Below are 7,384 nucleotides of genomic sequence, written 5' to 3'. Positions count from 1 at the left end.
TATTTTGGAATGCTTTCTAGCTAAGAACCTCTTTTAGTTCCAAACTCTCTCTTATGAAGACAGGAGCTGTCTCTCCCCAACATCCCACATTGCACAGCTGTTTATGAGGCTTGTAATTAATGAAGATTTGCTAACAATCACACACCCAGTGATGTTACGGGCTTGTTGAGAGAAGCAAGGGTGGGCAGCAGTCATTGGGCTGGGCCTTCAACTGTGCATTTTGCCAATGGGATGTAGATTAGCTATTACATTTTTTAGTAAGAGAATTTCTGGAAGCTCTACTGGTGTAGTTCAGGCTATATTACTTGGGAAATATGGAATGATCTGAAATGTAGAAAAATTAAAGGGGAATTTTCTGAACAGAATTAGGTTTTGTTGCTGTTGTTGTTGTTAGGCCTATTTAAAGAGTAGTAATACTATATCCCCTACCAATTCTTCACAATTTCCCCATTTATTATCTGGGTTGCTTGATTTCTATTTTCAATTGTTTATAAAATGATAGCTTCTGTAGCCAACCTCACTTTCTTTGTTCTGATGATGAGAGCTTGATCTAGTATGAAGGTTGAAAAGTCAAGTATCTGTAGGAGTCATAGAAGGAACCAAGCACAGCAGCCCAGCATTAGAAGTCACTGGATAGAAAAAAAAAAAAAATCACTGGAGGGAGATGAGGACTGGGGTGGATTAGTGAGAGAATGCTCTGCTCTAGTCAGTTGCCATGTGAGAATGTGTGCCTGCTCTTAATACTCCTCAAGTGTTTCAAGAGAAGCTAGGAATCTGGATTTTAACATGACATCTTTCATCTTGGAAATGTTGGCAACAAACTCAAAGTTTTAAGAAAAGCGCTCTGTAACCCAATACGTTGCGGGCCAAAGCAAACACATCTGCAGGCTGGATCCAACCCCAGGCCATCAGTTTGTGACTTCTGATCCAGACGGATCAGTGGTTATGGCGATGATTTGGGACTGGTTCTTTTCAGACTTAAAAACAACTGGTTGCTAGTGATCTAAACGTTCTCACTTACAAGTTGTTCTCTTCGTTTCCTGTTTTTGTAACAAACCTTAAATCACATTAGTCTGATATTTGAAACCTGCTGGTTAAAAGTAGAGGGACCATACATCCAGGACTGCCCAGCACAGCACTGGCTTAGGCCTGTAGCAGTTAAAATTATCAACACTGTTCCCTTTCATTCCTGACATGTTCCAGTTAGGACAATAAATTATATGGATGCTTTAATTAAGAGTCTCTTTTATCCCCACTCCCCCATTTTTCACTTACTTTTATTTTTTATTTATTACTTTATAGCAAAAACTTTTATGTTTAGAATTAGCCAGCTGGACTCAGTTTAGATGACCCCAATTTTGCTGGCAACATCCTAAGCGTCATACTCAGGAGCCAGTGGAACATATGCCTTCTTCTCTCCATCAGGCCTGATCAGAGTGTTGACTCCGGCCATGTCAATGTCATAGAGCTTCTTCACAGCCTATTCAGTTTGGTGTTTGTTGGCCTTGACATCCACAATGAACACCGGTGTGTTGTTGTCTTCTATTTTCTTCATGGCTTACTCGGTGGTGAGGGGGAACTTGGTGATGGCATAGTGGTCAAGCTTGTTTCTCCTAGGGGCGCTCTTCCGAGGATATTTGGGCTGCCTCCTGAGCCGCAGTGCTTTGCGCCGTCCGAAGATGTGTGACGTCCGGATCTCCTTTTTTTTCGTGGCCGTGGACGCCACCTTTCAACACTGCTTTCTTGGCCTTCAAAGCCTTTGCTTTGGCTTGGGCTTTCAGAGGAGCAGGGGCTTCCTTCTTCGCCTTTGGCGCCATCTTTGTGAAAAGGGGTCACTTATTATTTATCTATTTATTTAATTGTAATTGAAGTATAGTTAATCTACAATGTTGTGTTAGTTTCAAGTATACAGCAAAGTGATTCGGTCAGATTCTTTTCCATTATAGGTTATCACAAGATATTGAGTATAGTTCTCTGTGGTATACAGTGGGTCCTTGTTGTTTACCTACTTTATATATACTAGTATGTGTACATACATATGCATTCTGTGTGTATATATTATATATATATATATATTTTAACAGCTTTGTTGGAGTATAACTGCTTTACAATGGTGTGTTAGTTTCTGCTTTATAACAAAGTGAATCAGTTATACATATACATATGTCCCCATATCTCTTCCCTTTTGTGTCTCCCTCCCTGCCACCCTCCCTATCCCACCCCTCTAGGTGGTCACAAAGCACTGAGCTGATCTCCCTGTGCTATGCGGCTGCTTCCCACTAGCTATCTACCTTACATTTGGTAGTGTATATATGTCCATGCCACTCTCTCACTTCGTCCCAGCTTACCCTTCCCCTCCCTGTGTCCTCAAGTCCATTCTCTACATCTGCATCTTTATTCCTGTCCTGCCCCTAGGTTCTTCAGAACCTTTTATTCTTTTTTATTTTAGATTCCATATATATGTGTTAGCATACAGTATTTGTTTTTCTCTTTCTGACTTACTTCACTCTGTATGACAGACTCTAGGTCCATCCACCTCACTACAAATAACTCAATTTCGTTTCTTCTTATGGCTGAGTAATATTCCATTGTATATATGTGCCACATCTTCTTTATCCATTCAATGGATGATGGACACTTAGGTTGCTTCCATGTCCTGGCTATTGTAAATAGAGCTGCAATGAACATTTTGGTACATGACTCTTTTTGAATTATGGTTTTCTCAGGGTATATGCCCAGTAGTGGGATTGCTGGGTCGTATGGTAGTTCTATTTTTAGGTTTTTAAGGAACCTCCACACTGTTCTCCATAGTGGCTGTACCAATTTACATTACCACCAACAGAGCAAGAGGGTTCCCTTTTCTCCACACCCTCTCCAGTATTTATTGTTTGTAGATTTTTTTATGATGGCCATTCTGACCAGTGTGAGATGATATCTCATTGTAGTTTTGATTTGCATTTCTCTAATGATTAATGATGTTGAGCATTCTTTCATGTGTTTGTTGGCAATCTGTATATCTTCTTTGGAGAAATGTCGATTTAGGTCTTCTGCCCATTTTTGGATTGGGTTGTTTGTTTAATTGATGTTGAGCTGCATGAGCTGCTTGTAAATTTTGGAGATTAATCCTTTGTCAGTTGCTTCATTTGTAAATACTTTCTCCCATTCTGAGGGTTGTCTTTTCGTCTTATTTATGGTTTCCTTTGCTGTGTAAAAGCTTTGAAGTTTCATTAGGTCCCATTTGTTTATTTTTGTTTTTATTTCCATTTCTCTAGGAGGTGGGTCAAAAAGGATCTTGCTGTCCAAGAATGTTCTGCCTATGTTTTCCTCTAAGAGTTTTATACTGTCTGGCCTTACATTTAGGTCTTTAATCCATTTTGAGTTTATTTTTGTGTATGGTGTTAGGGAGTGTTCTAATTTCATTCTTTTACGTGTAGCTGTCCCGTTTTCCCAGCACCACTTATTGAAGAGGCAGTCTTTTCTCCACTGTATATTCTTGCCTTCTTTATCAAAGATTAGGTGACCATATGTGTGTGGGTTTATCTTTGGGCTTTCTAGCCTGTTCCATTGATCTATATTTCTATTTTTGCACCAGTACCATACTCTCTTGATTACTGTAGCTTTGTAGTATAGTCTGAAGTCAGGGAGCCTGATTCCTCCCGCTCCAGTTTTCTTCCTCAAGAATGCTTTGGCTGTTCAGGGTCTTTTGTGTTTCCATACAAATTGTGAGACTTTTTGTTCTAGTTCTATGAAAAATGCCAGTGGTAGTTTGATAGGGATTGCATTGAATCTGTAGATTGCTTTGGGTAGTACAGTCATTTTCACAATGTTGATTCTTCCAATCCAAGAACATGGTATATCTCTCCATCTGTTTGTATCATCTTTAATTTCTTTCATCAGTGTCTTATAATTTTCTGCATACAGATCTTTTGTCTCCTTAGGTAGGTTTATTCCTAGATATTTTATTCTTTTTGTTGCGGTGGTAAATGGGAGGGTTTCCTTAATTTCTCTTTCATATTTTTCATCATTAGTGTATAGGAATGCAAAAGATTTCTGTGCATTAAATTTGAATCCTGCTACTTTACCAAATTCGTTGATTAGCTCTAGTAGTTTTCTGGTAGCATCTTTAGGTTTCTCTGTGTATAGTATCAGGTCATATCAAACAGTGACAGCTTTACTTTTTCTTTTCCAATTTGGATTCCTTTTTCTTCTGTGATTGCTGTGGCTAAAACTTCCAAAACTATGTTGAATAATAGTGGTGAGAGTGGGCAACGTTGTCTTGTTCCTGATCTTAGTGGAAATGGTTTCAGTTTTTCACCATTGAGGACGATGTTGGCTGTGGGTTTGTCATATATGGCCTTTATTATGTTGAGGAAAGTTCCCTCTATGCCTACTTTCTGCAGGATTTTTACTATAAATGGATGTTGAATTTTGTTGCAAGCTTTCTCTGCATCTATTGAGATGATCATATGATTTTTCTCCATTAATTTGTTAATATGGTGTATAACATTGATTGATTTGCGTATATTGAAGAATCCTTGCATTCCTGGGATAAATCCCACTTGATCATGGTGTATGATCCTTTTAATGTGCTGTTGGATTCTCTTTGCTAGTATTTTGTTGAAGATTTTTGCATCTATGTTCATCTGTGATATTGGCCTGTAGTTTTCTTTCTTTGTTTCATCTTTGTCTGGTTTTGGTATTCGGGTGATGGTGGCCTCATAGAATGAGTTTGGGACTATTCCTCCCTCTGCCATATTTTGGAAGAGTTTGAGAAGGATAGGTGTTAGCTCTTCTCTAAATGTTTGATAGAATTTGCCTGTTAAGCCATCTGGTCCTGGGTTTTTGTTTGTTGGAATATTTTTAATCACAGTTTCAATTTCAGTGCTTGTGATCTGTCTGTTCATATTTTCTATTTCTTCCTGGTTCAGTCTTGGAACGTTGTGCATTTCTAAGAATTTGTCCATTTCTTCCAGGTTGTCCAGTTTATTGGCATATAGTTGCTTGTAGTAATCTCTCATCATCCTTTGTATTTCTGCAGTGTCAGTTGTTACTTCTCCTTTTTCACTTCTAATTCTATAGATTTGAGTTTTCTCCCTTTTTTTCTTGATGAGTCTGGCTAATGGTTTATCAATTTTGTTTATCTTCTCAAAGAACCAGCTTTTAGTTTTACTGATCTTTGCTATTGTCTTCTTCATTTCTTTTTCATTTATTTCTGATCTGATCTTTATGATTTCTTTCCTTCTGCTAAGTGTGCGGTTTTTTTGTTCTTCTTTCTCTGTAATTGCTTTAGTTGTAGGGTTTGGTTGTTTATTTGAGATGTTTCTTGTTTCTTAAGGTAGGACTGTATTGCTATAAAATTCCCTCCTAGAACTGCTTTTGCTGCATCCCATAGGTTTTAGGTCGTCGTGTTTGCATTGTCATTTGTTTCTAGGTATTTTTTGATTTCCTCTTTGGTATCTTCAGTTATCTCTTGCTTATTAAGTAGTGTATTGTTTAGCCTCCATGTGTTTGTACTTTTTACACATTTTTTTCCTGTAATTGATATCTAGTCTCATAGCGTTGTTGTCGGAAAAGATACTTGATACGATTTCAATTTTCTTAAATTTACCAAGGCTTGGTTTGACCCAAGATATGATCTATCCTGGAGAATGTTCCATGAGCACTTGAGAAGAATGTGTATTCTGTTGTTTTTGGATGGAATGTCGTGTAAATATCAATTAAGTCCATCTTGTTTAATGTATCACTTAAAGCTTGTGTTTCCTTATTTATTTTCATTTTGGATGATCTGTCCATTGGTGAAAGTGGGGTTTTAAAGTCCCCTACTATGGGGCTTCCCTGGTGGCGCGGTGGTTGGGAGTCTGCCTGCCGATGCAGGGGACGCGGGTTCGTGCCCTGGTCCGGGAGGATCCCACATGCCGCGGAGCGGCTGGGCCCGTGAGCCATGGCCGTTGGGCCTGCGCGTCCGGAGCCTGTGCTCCGCAGTGGGAGAGGCCGCGGCAGTGAGAGGCCTGCGTACCGCAAAAAAAAAAAAAAAAAAGTCCCCTACTATGATTGTATTACTGTCGATTTCCCCTTTTATGGCTGTTAGTATTTGCCTTATGTAGTGAGGTGCTCCTATGTTGGGTGCATAAATATTTCAATTGTTATATCTTCTTGGATTGATCCCTTGATCATTATGTAATGTCCTTCTTTGTCTCTTGTAATAGTCTTTATTTTAAAGTTTATTTTGTCTGATATGAGAATTGCTACTCCAGCTTTCTTCTGATTTCCATTTGCATGGAATATCTTTTTCTATCCCCTCACTTTCAGTCTGTATGTGTCCCTAGGTCTGAAGTGGGTCTTGTAGACAGCATATATATGGGTCTTGTTTTTGTATTCATTCAGCCAGTCTATGTCTTTTGGTTGGAGCATTTAATCCATTTACATTTAAGGTAATTATCGATATGTATGTTCCTATTACAATTTTCTTAACTGTTTCAGGTTTGTTTTTGTAGGTCTTTTCCTTCTCTTTTGTTTCCTGCCTAGAGAAGTTCCTTTAGCATTTGTTGTAACGCTGGTTTGGTGGTTCTGAATTCTCTTAACTTTTGCTTGTCTGTAAAGGTTTTAATTTCTCCATCAAATCTGAATGAGGTCCTTGCTGGTTAGAGTAATCATGGTTGTAGGTTTTTCTCCTTCATCACTTTAAATATGTACTGCCACTCCCTTCTGGCTTGCAGAGTTTCTGCTGAAAGATCAGCTCTTAACCTTATGGGGATTCCCTTGTGTGTTATTTGTTTTTTTTTTCCCTTGCTGCTTTTAATATTTTTTCTTTGTATTTAATTTTTGATAGTTTGATTAATATGTGTCTTGGCGTGTTTCACCTTGGATTTATCCTGTATGGGACTCTCTGCCCTTCCTGGATTGATTGACTATTTCCTTTCCCATATTAGGAAAGTTTTCAACTATAATCTCTTAAAATATTTTCTCAGTCCTTTTCTTTTTCTCTTCTTCTTCTGGGACCCCTACAATTCGAATGTTGGTGCGTATATTGTTGTCCCAGAGGTCTCTTAGGCCGCCCTCAATTCTTTTTTCTTTATTCAGATCTGCAGTAGTTATTTCCATTATTTTATCATCCAGATCAGTTATCTGTTCTTCTGCCTCAGGTATTCTGCTATTGATCCCTCTAGAGAATTTTTAATTTCATTTATTGTGTTGTTCATCACTGTTTGTTTGCTCTTTAGTTCTTCTAGGTCCTTGTTAAACATTTCTTATATTTTCTCCATTCTATTTCCAAGATTTTGGATCATCTTTACTATCATTATTCTGAATTCTTTTTCAGGTAGACTGCCTATTTCCTCCTCATTTGTTAGGTCTGGTGGCTTTTTACCTTGCTCCTTCATCTGCT

General features: G+C 38.3%; 1 pseudogene; it reads right to left on the bottom strand.

Moving 5' to 3' along the window:
- Nucleotides 1-525: 525 nt before the first annotated feature.
- On the bottom strand, nt 526-4,279 carry LOC149749418 (large ribosomal subunit protein uL23 pseudogene; annotated as a pseudogene).
- Between the last annotated feature and the right edge of the window lie 3,105 nt (nt 4,280-7,384).

Source organism: Delphinapterus leucas, chromosome 4, assembly GCF_059928025.1.
Source record: "Delphinapterus leucas isolate spDelLeu-1000000601 "Yukka" chromosome 4, BTC_Dleu_Yukka2, whole genome shotgun sequence".
NCBI classification, from domain to species: Eukaryota; Metazoa; Chordata; class Mammalia; order Artiodactyla; family Monodontidae; genus Delphinapterus; species Delphinapterus leucas.
The sequence above is the reverse complement of the archived record's forward strand: the minus strand, read 5'-3'. Positions and strand labels throughout refer to the sequence as shown.